This window comes from Pelophylax lessonae (assembly GCF_965119305.1).
Source record: "Pelophylax lessonae genome assembly, chromosome: 5".
Taxonomy (NCBI): Eukaryota; Metazoa; Chordata; class Amphibia; order Anura; family Ranidae; genus Pelophylax; species Pelophylax lessonae.
The window spans coordinates 523,839,693-523,859,175 of NC_138772.1; positions in this window are offsets into that span (position 1 = coordinate 523,839,693).

Sequence of the window (19,483 nt, forward strand, 5' to 3'; positions counted from 1 at the left end):
TTTCACATTTTAGGTCCATTGGTAGCAGGGCCACTGTTAGAAAGCATGGGGCCCGGTACAGCCTACCCAGGGGACAGGACAATGGGTGGGCAGGAGGGGCTGTTGCCCTGGGCACTGTGGGATCATGTGAGGGGGGGGGGCACAAGGAGATTGGGGGAGGGTATTTGTGTTGAAAGGGAAAATTTGGGGGGGGGGGTGCTAAGAGTGGCAATCTAGGGGGATCTGTGTTTGGAGGGGGTGGAGGAAAAAAGATTTGTGCTGGGAGGAAACATTTTAGAATTTGTCCTAGGATGGGTGAATTGTGGGGGTATTTGAGCTGGGGAGATTTGGGGGATGGGGGGGGCAAATATTTGTGCTAAGAGGGTGGATTTCAGCAGGGTAGGGGCAGATTTGTACTGGGGAGGGGAAATTTATGCTTAGGGGGTAAGTATGCAGATTAGTGCTCAGTGTTTTTGTGGAGGGAATTTTGCTAACACATAATTCTCATACATCTTGGGGGGTGCCAGGGCCAGGACAAGGGATGGGCAGAAGGGGCACCAGCCCTGGGTGCAGCATGAATTGTAGGTATAGGGGAGCCTCAAGTTTCTTCTAATATAAGGCTAACAGGAGTAATGACATCGGCATCTCTACTTCTGTCAGCTCAGCGCTGGAAGCGGCAAAGAGAGGAGAAGAGAGTCGGGAGGAGGTGCGGGCTGTGCTTTCTCTCTCCCCCACCTACACATGAGCTTGCACGTAATGGGGGGGGGGGGGGTGCAATTTGGTATCTTTGCTCTGGTCACTGGATAATCTTGTTCCAGCACTGAGCCTACATGACTGGGCCCCCAACCTCGCCCCTGACCCGATCCCTTAAGGGAGGAAAGAGGTGGAGAGAGGAAAGTGAGAGAGGTGAGAGGAGGAGGTGAGAGAAATGGAGGAGGGGTGAGAGAGGCACAATTTAGTATCTTTGCCCTGGCCACTGGATAATCTTGTTCCAGCACTGAGCCTACGTGACTGGGCCCCCAACCCCGCCCCTGTCCCAATCCCTCAGGCTGCATTCACATGTCAGCGTATAATCGCGGGCAGAACCGCCGCGGTTCCGCCCGCGATTCGGAGATTTATTGCAAATCGCGGGACGCCTAGCGTTGCCCGTTGATTTGCAATAGCCCCCCAAACGCCGAGCGATGTTGCCGCGATTTACGCCCGATTGTACTTTTTTGGAGCGTATTGCATCCCGCGATTTTGTTTGCGCGATGTTGCCGCGATTCGGCGGGCGTAAATCGCGGCAACATCGCTCGGCGTTTGGGGGGCTATTGCAAATCAACGGGCAACGCTAGGCGTCCCGCGATTTGCAATAAATCTCCGAATCGCGGGCGGAACCGCGGCGGTTCTGCCCGCGATTATACGCTGACATGTGAATGCAGCCTTAAGGGAGGAAAGAGGTGGAGAGAGGAAAGTGAGAGAGGTGAGAGGAGGAGGTGAGAGAAAGAGAGGAGGGGTGAGAGTTCCTTGAGGAGGGGAGGGAAAATTCCTTGAAGCTGCAGGCGATCTCACAGGAACAAGAGGAAGCTGTTCCAGGCCCAGCCTATTTATACCCCTCTCAGCCCTCTGCTGGTCACTCACTCTCCTGACCAGGGATTGGCTAAAGAGCCATTAACATGCAGGATAGGGTCAAAGCTCTTCCGCCCACTATATCCCATAGTTTAGTGGGAGGCAAGGGAAAAGCAGCCGGGCCTGCACCAGCAGAACCCAGAACAGGCAATAAACAAAGATTGCTCTCCCTGATTGTAGGGAGGCCAAAAATTAAATTTTCCTGACATTTGTAGCCTACTGAGGGGTGCTACATAAAGAAAAAAAGAAGAAAACGAATGCAGCCATCACATCTAAGAATTGGTAAGCTGCAATATATTACATTTTTTGGGTTTAGATACACGTTATACATTAGGGGATACTTTGTATTTTCCTTTCTGTTGTTGATGGAAAGAGCCAGTAACATCCATGGTGTATCCTTTATGTCTGTTTCACAGATTATGGTATTTGTCTGATCGTACTTTACTCCACTTTCTATGCAGTTTTGCAGACACGGCCAGATGCTTCTACAGTATGAGACAGTATTGAGAGAGCCGACTGACGGCTGCGATTATTTCCTTCCTCTCCTGTTTTATGTCTGAGCGTCTGTCTCTTCTTCACACTGCTAGTCATAGATTGACCTCATGTGGTTGTCACCGGTACTTGTTCATCAATTGCAACATTCACACAAGTGTCATTTCACCTCATTAAATATTCACAATATTGATTCTTTGCAATCAGGAAATGATATTGGCATACTTTCCAAACTGTGAACTGCAGTCCTCTAATATAAGATGTAATTGGGGGGGGGACTCTAATGGAGACCCAAATGTAAGGGGGGACTCTAAAGGGAACTAGATGTAGGTGGGGACTCTGATGGGGACACTGATGAAAGGGGGTCTCTGGCGGGGATCCAGATGTAAAGGGAGACTCTGATGGGGACTCTGATGTAAGAGGGAACTGTAATGGGGACCCGTATGTAAGGGGGAACGCTAATGGGGTACAGATTGAAGGGGGGACTTTGTTGGGAACTGGATGTAAGGGGGGACTCTGACAAAGACCCGGTGAATCTGATGTAAGGGGAGAACTATGATGGGAACCCAGATGTAAAGGGAGATTCTGATGGGGACTCTGATGTAGGAGGGAACTGTAATGGGAACCCGTATGTAGGGGGGAACGCTAATGGGGTCCAGATTGAAGGGGGGACTTTGTTGGGAACTGGATGTAAGGGGGGACTCTGACAAAGACCCGGAGAATCTGATGTAGAACTATGATGGGAACCCAGATGTAAAGGGAGATTCTGATGGGGACTCTGATGTAAGGGTGAACTGCTTGGGGACCTGGATGTAAGGAGGGACTCTAATGGGGACCATATGTAAGGGGGTGGCTCTGAGAAGGACCCAGATGAGAGGGGGGAATCTGATGTAAGAGGGGACTCTGACAGGGACCCAGATGTAAGGGGAGACTCTAGTAGGGACTCAGATGCTAGGGGGAACTCTGAAGGGGACTCGGATGCAAGGGGGACTCTGAAGGGAGCATTAATTTAAGGGGTGGCTTTGATAGGTACATTATGTTAGGCTCGACTCTGATGGGGACTCTGATGTAAGGTAGGACTCTAAAGGGGACCCAAATATAAGGGGAGATTCTAATGGGGACTCTGATGTTAGGGGGAACTCTGATGGGGAATCGGATGCCTCTGCCCCCCTCCTCCTGGATCACACTGCTGCCTTATACACACAATGCTCCGGCTCTGCCCCCCTCCCCCTTGATCACATTGCTTCCTTATACACACAATTACCTAAACTGATCATGCTTGAAACAGTGTTGAGAATTGTACTTACTTTTCCCCCTCTCTATTCTCAGCGAGAAGTGTTATTTCTCAGTGTGTATATGCAGTAAAGCATGCTTGTTATACTTACTGTGGAACCTAAGGGGTTAATCCTATACATTGTGTAAAAAGGCAGTTTGATCCTGGCTTTTCTGATCCTCCCCTTCTTCCACTGTCCCCAATCCATCTCCTGATAGAACAGAGCCTTGGTGTGTATTGCTAGAGGTTTTTTTTCTTCTTGGGAGGGTGCATGTGATCAGCACAGTCCAATCAACACTGTCCAGACAGAGGGTGGGGGGTCCTGCAGCCTGATAGGACAGTCAGAGGAGAATGAAAACTCCTCCTACAAGCCTTAAGCAGACACTGATAGAAGTCACAAGACTGCTATATACTGCTGATAAGAAAAGGTATTTATCAGTTTATATTTACTAAAATAATTGCATTTCCATGTTCTGTGTACTGAGGTAGAGCAGATATAATGAATGCAGGCTCCTGGGTTTAGTAAGGCGGGGTTCACATATGACTGCGGTTTGCAGTCTGGGGTCCGGTGCGTGTCTTTTCACCGGGTCAGGTGCAAATTTTTGCCTGAATTCGCACCTGAACCGGACCTAAAAAGGCACAGGACCATTTTTTAAAACAACATCACGGCCTCCCTGAACATGTATGAGCCGGCTCCATTGAGAGTCGGTCACATTCACATGAAATGCGAATTGGATGCGATTTAGGACACATACAATTTGTATATACGTGAACCCAGCCTAACACTGTAAATAGGTCTCCTCACTCTCCGACCTTCAGTCAGGAAGTGACAAAGCAGGCCAAACCAAGTTTATGGACATCAAAGCATAGAGGTGAAATAGTGAGGATTCCAAAGGACCCCATACCGTTTTATTCCCATGCTCTCAGGTCTCATGGGCTGCCCTGCTTGCTGGTTTCTTACCAAAGGTCAAAGAGTGAGGAAGCCAGTGTGAATTTCCTATATGAATGACTGAAAGTGGAGAGGCACAAGAAGAAATAATATTCCATACCCAGTTCTTATGTAATTTGTCCAATAAGGGAGATGTACCTATTCAGTAAATGGTACAATTATATCATGACAGTGTACATACCTGAATGTGACCAGGTAGCAGTCCCTGTACAGCAGAGCTGGCGTGTGAGAGGAGGAAGCAGCAAAAAAAAAAGGCTGTGACAGGCTGTGGGTAGGTCCAGGATGACCACACTGTGCTGCTTCTCCTTTTTACTGTCCAGTCCCAGGCTGTGGGTAGGTCCAGGATGACCACACTGTGCTGCTTCTCCTTTCACTGTCCAGTCACAGGCTGTGGGGAGGGGGGGGGCAGGATAACCAAACTGTGTTGCTTCTCCTTTCACTGTCTAGTCACAGGCTGTGGGTGGGTCCAGGATGACCACACTGTGCTTCTTCTTTTACTGTCCAGTCACAGGCTGTGGGTGGGTCCAGGATGACCACACTGTGCTGCTTCTCCTTTTTTTGTCCAATCACAGGCTGTGGGGAGGGGAAGCCCAGGATAACCAGACTGTGCTGCTTTTCCTTTCACTGTCTAGTCACAGGCTGTGCGTGGGTCCAGGATGACCACACGGTGCTGCTTCTCTTTTCACTATCCAGTTACAGGCTGTGGGGTGGCAAGATAACCACACTGTGCTGCTTCTCCATTCACTGTCCAGTCACAGGCTGTGGGTGGGTCTAGGATAGCCTCACTGTGCTGCTTCTCCCTTCACTGTCCAGTCACAGGCTGGCTGTGGGTGAGCCCAGGATGATCTCACTGTGCTGCTTTTCCTTTTTTCCGCTGTCCAGTCACAGGCTGTGGGTGGGACCAGAATGAACTCACTGTGCTTCTCCTTTCACTCTCCAGTCACAGGCTTTGGCAGGTCCAGGATGACTTGGGTTCAGAGGAAGTTGGGTGTATGATGCTTGCCATCGGATTAAGGACATCTAGTGTACGTACCTGAATGTGACCAGGTGGCAGTCCCTGTACAGCAGAGCTGGAGTGTGAGAGGAGGAAGGAGAAAAAATAACAAATTCCGTTATGCCCTGATAAGAAACATGTTTATAGGAGGAGAGAGCAGAGTGACAGAGAGATGAGCTCATCACTGTGCTGCTTCTCCTTTCGCTGTCCAGTCACAGGCTGAAGGTGGATCAAGGATGACGACACTTTGCTGCTTCTATTTTCACTGTCCAGTTACAGGCTGTGTGTGTGTGGGGGGGGGGGGGGGGGGCAGAATAACCACACTGTGCTGCTTCTCCCTTTACTGTCCAGTCACAGGATGTGGTTGGGTTCAGGATAACCACACTGTGCTGCTTCTCCGTACACTGTCTAGTCACAGGCTGCGGGAGGGTCCAGGATGACCACATGGTGCTGCTTTTCTTTTCACTATCCAGTTACAGGCTGTGGGGTGGCAAGATAACCACACTGTGCTGCTTCTCTTTTCACTTTCCAGTTACAGGCTGTGGCTTGGGGGGGGGGCAGGATAACCACACTGTGCTGCTTCTCCTTTCACTGTCCAGTCACAGGCTGTGGGCAGGTCCAGGAGGACGATGATGCTCGCCATCAGATTGAGGACATCTAGTGATAGAAAAATGTATTGTGGGGGAAATCTCTGGATGGAATAGGTTTTCTGCTCAGGAAGGCAGCACTTGTGCAGTGGTACACTTTGCTTTTAAAGAATTCAGTAAAGCCTTGGATTTTACCAATCTTGGGAGTGCTGATCATCGTTCAAAAATGTTTTAGTCATTTTGCAGCCATCACTGGGGTGCATGTAGATAGGAAATGGATGCATATGGGCTGCGGTAGATCAGAAGGAATATTCAGGAGACAGCCCCATAGAACCTATGGCAAGTTACCGTTCAGGTGCAGTCGGTGGACAGATGTGGGATGTAAACAAAGAGCAGAGGGTAAAGGTACAACTGAGCGGTAAGTGTGCATCTGGGGAGGGTGAAGGTGAACCATTGTTGCACAGTGAGAATTGGGAGAGGAGCTAAAAGAACATGTGAACTCTTTTAAACTGACTGTGTTCCATTTAGAAGAGGATACTTCAATTCCTACCCTGGAGACACAATAGAAAGGGAGATGAATCCCTCCAAAGTGAAGTTCAGGTGTTGCATTCTTTTCCATTGACAACTGTAAAATATTGTATATTTTATCACTTATGCCTCGTTTCCACTGAGCGGAACGGTTCAGTTCGGTACAGTTTGGAAGGGTTAGAATGGTCCGGTCTATTCAGGTGAGGGTTTCCACTGCAAGTCGGGCCACCGGGGACCATGCGGGGTTTACACCAAATGAGGTGTTTGTTTTGCTCTTTCATTTGATGTGAGCATTGATGGTTTCCTGTCCACCAATCAGTGGACTCTATCGTGTGACGCCAGTAGCTCCGCCCTAACCGTACCGTACCATTTCCTATGGCCCTACATCTGAAGCAGGACCAGGAATGGTGCGGTTTGGTTCGGTTGTATGGGCCGCTTTCATAATGGAAACACTCAAATTAGCGTACCGTACCAAACCGACCCGAACCGATCCGCTCAGTGGAAACGAGGCATTTGTGTCCCAATGACAATGGTCACTATGACAGCAATCAAAGCCTGACAGAGGTTCTAGCCCTTCCCTGTTTTATCCTAAACTATTAAAAGGTTTTTGGCTTAAGAAACACTCTATGGCAAAAGGTTGGTGGACTCCCTAACCACACAGCTTGTTTGACATCCCATTCTTAAACCATGGTCATTAATATGGAGTTGGCCCTCCTTTGCAGCTATAACAGCCTCCACTCTTCTGGGAAGGTTTTCCACAGGATTTTTGAGAGTCTCTGGGGTAATTTGTTCCCATTCAGCCAAAAAACATTTGTAAGGTTAGGTACTGATGTTGGATGAGAAAAGCCCCTGACTCACATTTGACATTCCAATTCACCTTAAAGCGGAGTTCCAGCCATTTCATTCACCTGTCCAACGGTCCAGCGATGCGGCCGCCCGAAGCCTCTATCCTCTCCCTCGGCGCCGGCATCACTGCTGTGGGCACCCGGCTGTGACAGTTTGCGGCTTCACAGCCGGGTACGCACTGCGCATGCGCGAGTTGCGCTACGCGCCGTGATTGGCCGGCAATCTTCTGGGACCTCTGACATGTCCCAGAAGATTGCAGGGAGGGAGGGGGAGAGGAGAACTTCCGGTCAGGGCGCCGCGGCTCTCCGAGCGGAAGTGGGAGCGGGTACCTGTCATAACTAGGTACCCGCTCCACCCCCCAAAAAAATGACATGCCAAATGTGGCATGTCAGGGGGTTAGAATACCTAAAGTGGAAGTTACACTTTTGGGTGGAACTCCGCTTTAACCACTTGCCGATGGCTTAACAATGATTTACGTCGGCAGTCAGCCCCTCACAGGCAAAGCGACGTAGGTCTACGTCGCTAGCCTATGATGGTCTAGGGAGCGAGCGCGCGCTGCCGGAGGCGCGCTCCCACTTGGTCACAGATCCCCCCGTGCGTGTGCCCGACAGACCCGATGTCCGCCAGTCACTCGCGATCGTCGGTTACAGAGGGAGAAAGGCAGGCGGCTAATGTAAACACAGATCACTTGGTCCTGCTATGTAGGATCGTTGATCTGTGCTGTTACACCACTAGCCACGGCCAATCACAGTTAGAATCACGCCCCTAGGGACACACATAACCCCTCCCTCTCAAATAAAGTTAACCCCTTCACTGCCAGTGTAATTTTTACAGTAACAGTGCATATGTATAGCACTGATTACTGTAGTAATGTCACTGGTAACCCCAAAAGTGTCAAAAATGTCAGTCAAGGGTCCGATCTGTCCGCCGCAATGTCGCAGTACCGCAAAATAAATCGCAGATCGCCGCCATTACTCATTAAAAAAAAAAAACAATAAAAATGACAAAAATCTTTCCCTTAGTTAGTAAACGCAATAACTTTTGCGCAAACCAATCAAAATAAGCTTTTTGCGATTTTTTTTTTTACCAAACATAGGTAGCATAAAACAAATTGGCCTAAAATGTTAAAAAATTTTGATTTTTACTTTTTTGGGGGGGGAATTTCATATAAAAAATGTGAAAAATATTGTTATTTTTGCAAAATTGACGCTCTTTTTTTGTTTATAGCGCGTGATCAAAAAATCGCACAGGTGATCAAATACCACCAAAAGAAAGCTCTGTTTGTGGGGAAAAAAAGGACGTCAAATTTGTTTAGGTACAGCGTCGCACGACCGCGCAATTGTCCGTTAAAGTCACGCAGTGCCGAATCGCAAAATAGGCCCTGGTCAGGAAGTGGTTAAAGGTGCTCTGTAGAGTTGAAATCAGGACTCTGTGCCGGTCACTCCAGTTCCTCCACACCAAACTCATGAAACCAAACCTATATGAGTGTGTTGGATATTCCATTCTGAAACCATGGTCAATAATCTCTTCAATTTTATGAGTTGGTCCCACCTATACCAGCCTCCACTCTTCTAGGAAGGTTTCCCACAAGAGTTTGGAGTGTGTCTGTGGGAATGTGTGCTCATTCAGTAAAAAGAGTATTTGTGAGGCATCATTACTGATGATGGAGGAGAAGATCTGATTCACAAACGGCATTCCAATTAATCCCAAAGGTGTTCAGTAGGGTTGAGGTCAGGACTGCGTGCCACTCAAGTTCCTCAACACCAACACTCATTAAACCACGTCTTCATGGAGCTGGTTTGTACATAGCGGACAGTCATACTGGGATAGAAAAGGACCTTCAATAAACTGCTACTGGAAGGTTCGAATCTCACAATTGTCTAAAACAAGGTTTCTCCTGAGGAGGTTTCTAGGGGTTCCTTGAGCAATGAGCATTTTCTGCCTCTGAGATAAGTTCCCACTGACACCACTGATCTTTTGAGCTATTAAAGCGGAGTTCCGACCTCGGGGGTGAAATTTAGATAAAAATACCCCCGGGACAGTCAGGGCTAGTACATTCCATAATGGCTAGCCTCTGTACTGTCCAGAGTCGCACTTACCTTTTAGAAGAAATACTTACCTTGAAAATTTCTTCTCCAGCGATCCCATCTCCGATGTGGACAGCTGAAGCCAGCGCGTCCTCTTCTGCGTCCTCTTCCTTGTCCTCTTTGTCCCAGAAAGCCCGGCACCAGCCCCGCTCGTCACTTCCGGGGCAGGCTCATCATCCCTGCACAGCTTCTGGGCATGCCCAGAAGCTGTTTAGCAGGGAATGACGCGCCTGCACCGGAACTGACGAGCGAGGCCGGTGCAGGCGCATTGACTCCTGGGAGCTGAACGTCATCGCAAACAGAAAGTGACGGCGCGGGCCGTGGCTGAAGAGGGAGGAAGTAGAAGGAAGGTGAGTATACTTTCTTAAAAAACAAGGTAAGTAAAGAAAAAAAAAAATCGGGAGCATCCATTTGTTTTCAGGGCATTTACAGCAAGCGGATGGGCCAAAGTTGTTTTTGAGCCCAGAACTCCGATTTAACCACTTAAGCCCCAGAAGGTTGTTGTGAACTGTTTTTCTTTTAACCACTTAAGCCCCGGAAGATTTTATCCCCTTCCTGACCAGGGGGTATTTTGCGATTCGGCACTGCGTGACTTTAATGGACAATTGCGCAGTCGTGCGACGCTGTGCCCAAATGAAATTGACGTCCTTTTTTCCCCACAAACAGAGCTTTCTTTTGGTGGTATTTGATCACCTTTGCGATTTTTTGATCATACGCTATAAACAAAAAAAGAGCGACAATTTTGCAAAAATAACAATATTTTTCACATTTTTTTATATAAAAATTCCCGAAAAAAAAATGTAAAAATCAAATTTTTTTAACACTTTAGGCCAATTTGTTTTCTGCTACTTATGTTTGGTAAAAAAAATTGCAAAAAGCGTATTTTGATTGGTTTGCGCAAAAGTTATTGTGTTTACTAAGGGAAAGATTTTCGTCATTTTTGTTGTTTTTTTAGTAATGGCGGCGATCTGCGATTTTTTTTTGCGGTACTGCGACATTGCGGCAGACAGATCGGACCCTTGACTGACATTTTTTACACTTTTGGGGGTACCAGTGACATTACTACAGTAATCAGTGCTATACATATGCACTGTTACTGTAAAAATGACACTGGGAGGGAAGGGGTTAACTTTATTGGAGAGGGAGGGGTTAAGTGTGTCCCTAGGGGCGTGCTTCTAACTGTGATTGGATGTGGCTGTGTGCGTAACAGCAGAGATCAACGGTCCTACATAGCAGGACCGTATGATCTGTGCTGTTACACAGGGGAGAATGACAGGCGGCTGTGTTTACATTAGCCGTCTGCCTTTCTCCCGCTGTATCCGACGATCGCGAGTGACCGGCGGACATCGGGTCCGCCGGTCACACGCGCGGGCTGCTTAGTGAACGAGCGGGGGTGGGAGCGCGCCTCCGGCGTCGCGCGCTCGCCCCCTATTGGCTCCCAGGCTAGTGACGTACCGGTACGTCACTTTGCCTGGGAGGGGCTGACCGCCGACGTATAAAGTCGGGCGGCGGCCGGAAAGTGGTTAAGAAGGGAATATTTCTTCCCAATGACCACACGTGTATTATTATGAGTTGTGAATATAGTTATTTTAGCAGGAGTTCCCTGAGATAGGAGAGGTTTTTCAAGGGTTCCTCTGTGTTGAAAAGGTTGAGAGTGTCTTTACATGCTATAGCATTAACAGTTCTCTTTACTTGAAGCACCTGAATTGCATATACTTTAGGCTCATTTCTGACAGATGATGAACTATTACCATTTAATTATCCGAGGATAGGGGTAACGTGTGAAATACATAAGAGCTTTGGAAAAATTCCAACACATGCTAATAATATATATATTTTCTTTTACTGATAATTGTCTTGTGCTTTTCCAGGAAAGTTTACAGAACAAAAGGGAATAGCGGGGAGGTTCAAGTGACAGCTTAATACGAAGTTTTTAATGGATATAAACACATCATAATACATTTCTGCCCCACCTCACTCATCAACTCATCAAAAGGAAAGCCTTGTGTGATATAAATATAAATTACAACATTAATTACATATAAAATGGAGTCACGCTCTTTTTTGATGGTTTTAGCTTTTTTTTTTTAAGGGATATAATTACTTTTTTGTTGCTGTGTGTGGCTCCTCTTCTACAATCAGCAAATCATAGCCAACAACTTTTCAGTGACAGGAGTACTAACCTTCTCCATTGGAGTCACTTTTTCATTGATCGAAACAAGTCACCCTGTCACTGCTCTCTTATTAGTGACAGAAGTTCTGATGCGTTGTGTTTACTGATGGCATGACGGCCATTAACCACTTCAGCCCCGGAGGATTTGGCTGCTCAATGACCAGGCCCTATTTTGCGATTCGGCACTGCATGACTTTAACGGACAGTTGCGCGGTCGTGCGACACTGTACCTAAATAAAATTGACGTCCTTTTTTTCCCACAAATAGAGCTTTCTTTTGGATCACCTGTGAGATTTAAATTTTTTGCGCTATAAACAAAAAAAGAGCGTCAATTTTGCAAAAATAACAATATTTTTCACATTTTTTATATGAAATTCCCCCCCCCCCAAAAAGTAAAAATCGCATTTTTTTAACATTTTAGGCCAATTTGTTTTCTGCTACATATTTTTGGTAAAAAAAAAAATCGCAATAAGCGTATTTTGATTGGTTTGCGCAAAAGTTATTGCGTTTACTAACTATTGGAAAGATTTATGTAATTTTTTATTGTTTTTTTTTTTAACGAGTAATGGTGGCGATCTGCGATTTTTTTTTTGTGGGACTGCAACATTGCGGCGGACAGATCGGACCCCTGACTAACATTTTTGACACTTTTGGGGGTATCAGTGACATTACTACCGTAATCAGTGCTATACATATGTACTGTTACTGTAAAAATGACACTGGCAGGGAATGGGTTAACTTTATTGGTGATCAAGGGGTTAAGTGTGTCCCTAGGGGCGTGATTCTAACTGTTAGGGGGCGTGGCTAGTGAAGTAATCACAGAGACATACGATCCTACATAGCAGGATCGCATAGCCTCTGTCATTACATCAGGGAGAATGACAGACGGCTGTGTTTACATCAGCCGTCTGTCTTTCTCCCTCTCCTGTGGGAGATCGCGAGTGGCCGGCGGACATCGGAGCCGCCGGTCACACGCACTGGCTAGGCAGGAAACGAGCTGGGGCGGGAGCGCGCTGCCAGTGGCGCACGCTCGCCCCCTACAGGCTCTTTGGCAAGCGACGTAGTACTACGTCACTTTGCCTGTAAGCGGCTGCGTGCCGCAGTAAATGTACAGGAGGCGGTCGTTATGGGGTTAAGGAACGCGTCAGTTGCAACTTGGGTGGGGTACCACCAACGACAGAATCACCAATGTGTTACCAAACCAAGAAGGTGTTAATCACAGAAAAGATTGATGGCCAGGCAGCAGCTTCCCACCAATAATAAAGGGAAGCCCATGTGTACCTAGGAAGAGCTTGCTTCACTTAAAACAGTAAAGCCAACCCGGTAAGCAATGACTGTAAAGTAGCAGAGTGATCGTCCTGACGTTGTATTTCATGAATGGCTGACCTACATTACAAACCCTTTGGCAGGCAAAATAGTTAAAGCGGAGTTCCACTCATTTTTCATAATTACTCCTATTGCAATGTGCAGCCATAATGATTTTTCGATATTTAAATGGTGAAAGAAATTATCTTTTTTTGATTATAATAGTTCATATTCCCATCGCACACCTTCCTGAATATAGGCACATCTGTTGTGGGTGCTGCAACGAGCACCAGCTGGACACTGGATCTTTCACAGATACATACATATTCCCCAGCACACCATGGATCTTGCACAGCAGTCCGAAGAAACTTTTTGTTGCGAAAAGGATCACATCAGGATAAGTGCAACGTTTCGGAGTCACGCAGGACCCCTTCGTCAGCCATGCCTGAAGAAGGGGGTCTTGCATGACTCTGAAACATTGCACTTATCCTGATGTGATCCTTTCGCAAACAAAAAGTTTATTCGGACTGCTGTGCAAGATCCATGGTGTGCTGGGGAATATCTGTGAACCTTTTCTTAGTTATTCTTCCCCAGCACTCCTGGTCGCGGCCGCCATCATCAGTCCGACCCATTGACAACCTGTCAGTCAACAAAGAACCCGGAATGTTGCCATTGTACCCGCATTAGAGGCCCCGAAGACTCCTGGGATTGATGAAATAGAAATCCCAGGAGTCTTCAGACATCGAATGTGGGTATGATCATGCGATTCTGAGTTCTCTGTTGATTGACAGGTTGCCATAACAAGGGGGCAGGAACTTCTGCCGACGTCGCTTTAGCTATGACAACCTGTAATCAACAAAGTTTGCCACACAGTGTCATTACTGCACAGGAGCAAGATCAAGAGATGCATGCTGGGAACAGAACAATTTGTCCAGCTGGAACCAATGTATGTACTATATATAGTATCTCACAAAAGTGAGTACACCCCCTCAAATTTTTGTAGATGTGTTTATATCTTTTCATGTGACAACACTGAAGAAATGACACTTTGCTACAATGTAAAGTAGTGAGTGTACAGCTTGTATAACAATGTGAATTTGCTGTCCCCTCAAAATAACTCAACACACAGCCATTAATGTCTAAACCGCTGGCAACAAAAGTGAGTACACCCCTAAGTGAAAATGCCCAAATTGGGCCCAGTTAGCCATTTTTCCTCCCCGGTCTCATGTGTGTTACAAGGTCTCAGGTGTGAATGGGGAGCAGGTGTGTTAAATTTGGTGATATTGCTCTCACTCTCTCATACTGGTCACTGGAAGTTCAACTTGGCACCTCATGGCAGGCAAAGAACTCTCTCAGGATCTGAAAAAATGAATTGTTGCTCTACATACAGATAGCCTAGGCTATAATAAGATTGCCAAGACCCTAAAACTGAACTGCAGCACGGTGGCCAAGACCATACAGCGGTTTAATAGGACAGGTTCCACTCAGAACAGGCCTCGTCATGGTCGACCAAAGAAGTTGAGTGCACGTGCTCAGCGTCATATCCAGAGGTTGTCTTTGGGAAATAGACATATGAGTGCTGCCAGCATTGCTGCAGAGGTTGAAGGGGTCCATCAAATTGGTCTGCATGGCTGTCGTGCCAGAAGAAAGCCTCTTCTAAAGGCGATGAACAGGAAAGCCTGTTCAGACAAGTAGACTAAGGATATGGATTACTGGAACCATGTCCTGAGGTCTGATGAGACCAAGATTAACTTATTTGGTTCAGATGATGTCAATTGTATGTGAGCAACCAGGTGAGGAGTGCAATAACAAGTGTGTCTTGCCTACAGTCAAGCATGGTGGTGGGAGTGTCATGGTCTGGGGCTGCATGAGTACTGCCGGCACTGGGGAGCTACAGTTCATTGAGGGAACCATGAATGGCAACATGTACTGTGACATACTGAAGCAGAGCATGATCCCCTCTCTTCGGAGACTGGGCTTCAAGGCAGTATTCCAACATAATGACCCCAAACACACCTCCAAGAGGACCACTGCCTTGCTAAAGAAGCTGAGGGTAAAGGTGATGGACTGGTCAAGCATGTCTCCAGACCTAAACCCTATTGAGCATCTGTGGGTCATCCTCAAATGGAAGGTGGAGGAGCGCAAGGCCTCTAACATCCACCAGCTCCGCAATGTCATCATGAAAGAGTGAAAGAGGGCTCCAGTAGCAACCTGTGAAGCTCTGGTGAACTCCATGCCCAAGAGGGTTAAGGCAGTGCAGGAAAATAATGGTGGCCACACAAAATATTGACACTTTGGACTTGTTCACTTAGGGGTATACTAACTTTTGTTTAGACATTAATGGCTGTGTGTTGAGGTATTTTGAGGGGAGACAGCAAATTTACACTGTTATACAAGCTGTACACTCACTACTTTACATTGTAGCAAAGTGTCATTTCTTCAGTGTTGTCACATGAAAAGATATAATAAAATATTTACAAAAATGTGAGGGGTGTGCTCACTTTTGTGAGATACTGTATATATTTCATACCTGTGGGACTGCTGTGGAAGCAGAGAATTACTGTAGTAGTCACCAGTACTTCAGTGATCACCAGGACCCATGCCAAGAGAACTGCCCCCCTCCATAATAACCAGAGGTGGTCACTCACTCGGCAGGGGCGATATTTAATGAATGCCTTGCATTTTTCTCAAAGATTGCAAGCTGTTCTCTGATTGGTCAAGGTAGAGAAGCAGGGCAGTGACATCATGATGTTCATCTTGCCTGATTACAGGACACCTTGAATTCTGTGAACGGAGAATGCACAGATTGAATGACCTCCCCGAATTTACCATGCAGCAATGCAGCTGCTGAGCAGGGAACCTGGAAGACAGTGGCGATCACTGTAGTAGCAATGACTACTACTAGGGCTTGTCATAAGGCAGTACCTGTCCTAGACTCCCCTTTGAGGAGGAGCCGCTGATCGGATCTCCTCGCCACACACTCTGACAGTGTGAGGCGAGGAGTGCCGATAAACAGCACTTCCTCATTTGAATGTGACCGGCTGTGATTGGACACAGCCAATGACATGGTTAACCACTTGCCAACCAGTCACTGGGACTGTACTGCGGAAAAGTGGCCCGTTCCCGTCCAGCGACGTAGACCTACGTCGCTGGACTCCTCCCCTTGTGGGCGGCGCGCGCGCGCCGCCGGAGGCTCACTCCCGCTGTATTCAGTCACAGCGGGAGTCGGGCCAGGGGAGGAGAGGCGGTGATCACCACCGCTCTTCCCCGATCGTCTGGGAATTGAGTGTGGAGATCCGCCCGCTTGTGTAAACAGAGCGGGCGGATCTCCTAAGTGACAGGCAGGGACAGATTGCAGGGTTCAGCATAGCTGAACCTGCGATCTGTCCCTGTGTCACTCAGTCACCTCCCCCCACACACGTTAGTAAGCACCAGGCATACATTAACCCCTCCCTGTCCAATAAAATTAACCCCTTCCCTGCCAGTGTCATTTTTACAGTAACAGTGCATATGTATAGCACTGATTACTGTAGTAATGTCACTGGTACCCCCAAAGGTGTCAAAAATGTCAGTCAAGGGTCCGATCTGTCCGCCGCAATGTCGCAGTCCCGCAAAAAAAATCGCAGATCGCCGCCATTACTCGTTTAAAAAAAAAAAAAACACCAAAAATTACAGAAATATTTCCCTTAGTTAGTAAACGCAATAACTTTTGCGCAAACCAATCAAAATACGCTTATTGTGATTTTTTTTACCAAATATAGGTAGCAGAAAACAAATTGGCAAATAATAATTTAAAAAAAATTAGATTTTTACATTTTTTTTTTGGGGGGGGGGGGATTTCATATAAAAAGATGTGAAAAATATTGTTATTTTTTCAAAATGTACGCTCTTATTTTGTTTATAGCGCAAAAAGTAAAAAATCGCACAGGTGATCAAATACCACCAAAAGAAAGCTCTGTTTGTGGGAAAAAAAGGACGTAAATTTTGTTTGGGTACAGCGTCGCACGACCGCGCAATTGTCAGTTAAAGTCTCACAGTGCCGAATCGCAAAAAGTGGCCTGGACGTAAGACAGCAAAATCCTCCGGTGGTAAAGTGGTTAAAGAGCCACGTCATTGACCCTTTACCAAGATTGGAGCCTTGCCACGATCGCCGTGCTGCACGCCCCCGTGGGCGCACGAGTGCAGCCTTTCTGGGGCGCCCTCATACGATGTCCTCCCAGAACGAGAGCCGCACTGCTCCGAGGCTATTTGACAGTGGGCAGATGACAAGTGGGTAAAGGAGAATTATACAAAATATATCATTGGTTAAACCCAAAAGTGCTTTTTTTTTTTACCACTAATAATACTTCATATTGGTTTTTAAAATTTACAAATGCAGCAATTTAGAAATTGGATGAAAGGTTTAGCACTGGGAAACACTTTTTGAAAGATAAAAAGTGCATTTTATATACAGCTATAGAGATCAGACCAAAATGAGGAGGAAAGAGGGACAGAGGGGCTTCATTCCAAATCAGGGAAAGTCCCTCAAAATCAGGGACAGTTGGAAGCTATGTGTTTGTGGCCAATAAAGCCGTGTACACATGGGCCCGAATGTCAGGAGACAATTGCCAGTGTGTATCCTTGGATGCCACTTGGCCAGCTTCTGACAGATGTGCATGCTGGAAAACCAGCAACCGACAGACTCCTGATCAGCGCTCTCAGCCAATGGCACTGCTCAGAGTGTTCTGGCAGTGGGGGGCATGGGGGGGGGCGTGCCGTCCCCCTGTCAGAACACAATAGCTCAGCCGGGGAGATCGCTATACTAACATTGCATTGTTAATATAGCGGCTCTGACCGCAGATGACAGTTTTTTTGAACGGAACGGAAAAAAGTATAGTGTGTCCCAGGCTTAATAATGATTTTAACCACTTAAGCCCCGGAAGATTTTACCCCCTTCCTGACCAGGGCCTATTTTGCGATTCGGCACTGCGTGAATTTAACGGACAATTGCGCAGACGTGCGATGCTGTACCTAAACTAATTTGACGGCCTTTTATTTCCCACAAACAGAGCTTTCTTTTGGTGGTATTTGATCACCTGTGTGATTTTTTGATCATGCGCTGTATACAAAAAAAGAGCGACAATTTAGCAAAAATAGCAATATTTTTCACATTTTTTTGTATGAAATTCCCCCCAAAAAAATGTAAAAATCAAAATTTTTTAACATTTTTGGCCAATTTGTTTTCTGCTACATATGCTTGGTAAAAAAAAATCACAATAAGCGTATTTTAATTGGTTTGCTCAAAAGTTATTGCGTTTTACTAACTAAGGGAAAGATTTTTGTCATTTTTGTTGGTTTTTTTTTTACGAGTAATGGCGGCGATCTGCGATTTTTTTTTGCGGGACTGCGACAGATCGGACCCTTGACTGACATTTTTGACACTTTTGGGGGTACCAGTGACATTACTACAGTAATCAGTGCTATAAATATGCACTGTTACTGTAAAAACAACACTGGCAGGGAAGGGGTTAACTTTATTGGAGAAGGAGGGGTTAAGTATGTCCCTAGGGGCGTGTTTCTAACTGTGATTGGACATGGCTACTGGTGTAAGAACAGAGATCAACGGTCCTACATTGTAGAACCGTGTGATCTCCATTTTTACACAGGGGAGAATGACAGGCGGGGCATGGAACCAGTTTCTGCTCAGACACAGTTTACACCATCCATGCTGGGGGAGAGGCCTGCGCTCTGTCCTTGTCTTCATCCCACACTCAGTAGGTTAGCGGTGGGGACTTTTTACTTCTCTTCACCAGGAATCCTTTAGGCATGTCTGTGGCAGCCTTTTTACAGTGCATTAGAGCGGCCCGGGGGTGGGGGGGCAATTGCCCCCCTGCCCCTGGCCCAGTCCTCCCCTGTTAGGGGGGCTGTGGGGGGAGCAGCTCACAGAAGATTTTTTACCTTCTTGCATAGAATGCATGAAGGTAAAAAACCTTCAGCCTTTACAACCACTTTAATAAATAAAAATGATGAACTAAATGGAAGTTTTTACATAAAAGTGAGCAAAAATTCACACTTTTTTGTGCTCCTTTAAGGAAATGGAGCTTCTTTTTTGATTTCCCTTAAGGAGTCGAGGTGGAATAAGGCGACTCAATAAGAGCGAAAGAAAGGAACGTTTGAAGTTCAAAGCGGTGAAGCCGTTTGCACAGCATATGGTGCTACGTTCAGGATCTAAAGCAGATTGCCGCACATCCTCATCTGACGGAGAGGAAACGTCAGCTGATCTCCAGGTGATTGATGGCGTATGTTTACGTATTGTCCTCGGCGCCCTGTCCAGGCCCAGCTCGGCAATATTGCCAAAGCCATTTCATGAAATATCAAATGATTGTTTATACCGGGGATTGGCTAAGTGTGGAAAGAGCGAACATATGGAACAGGATCACGAGCACATAAAAAGTGTGTAGACACGGCCGTCATGAAGGCTTTGAAATGGGCCAGATGTGGACGCTCGCTATTTGTGATCTGAAATATAGAAGCCAGCATTTCCACCATCTGCTGATCTCTCGGGTGAATTTTAGGGCCAAATTTAGAACGCCTTCCAATGAAAATCAAATATAGATACAACATTATAAGAGCCCATTCAGACTAGCGCGACTTGTCAGGCGACTTGTCAGCCTGACAAGTCG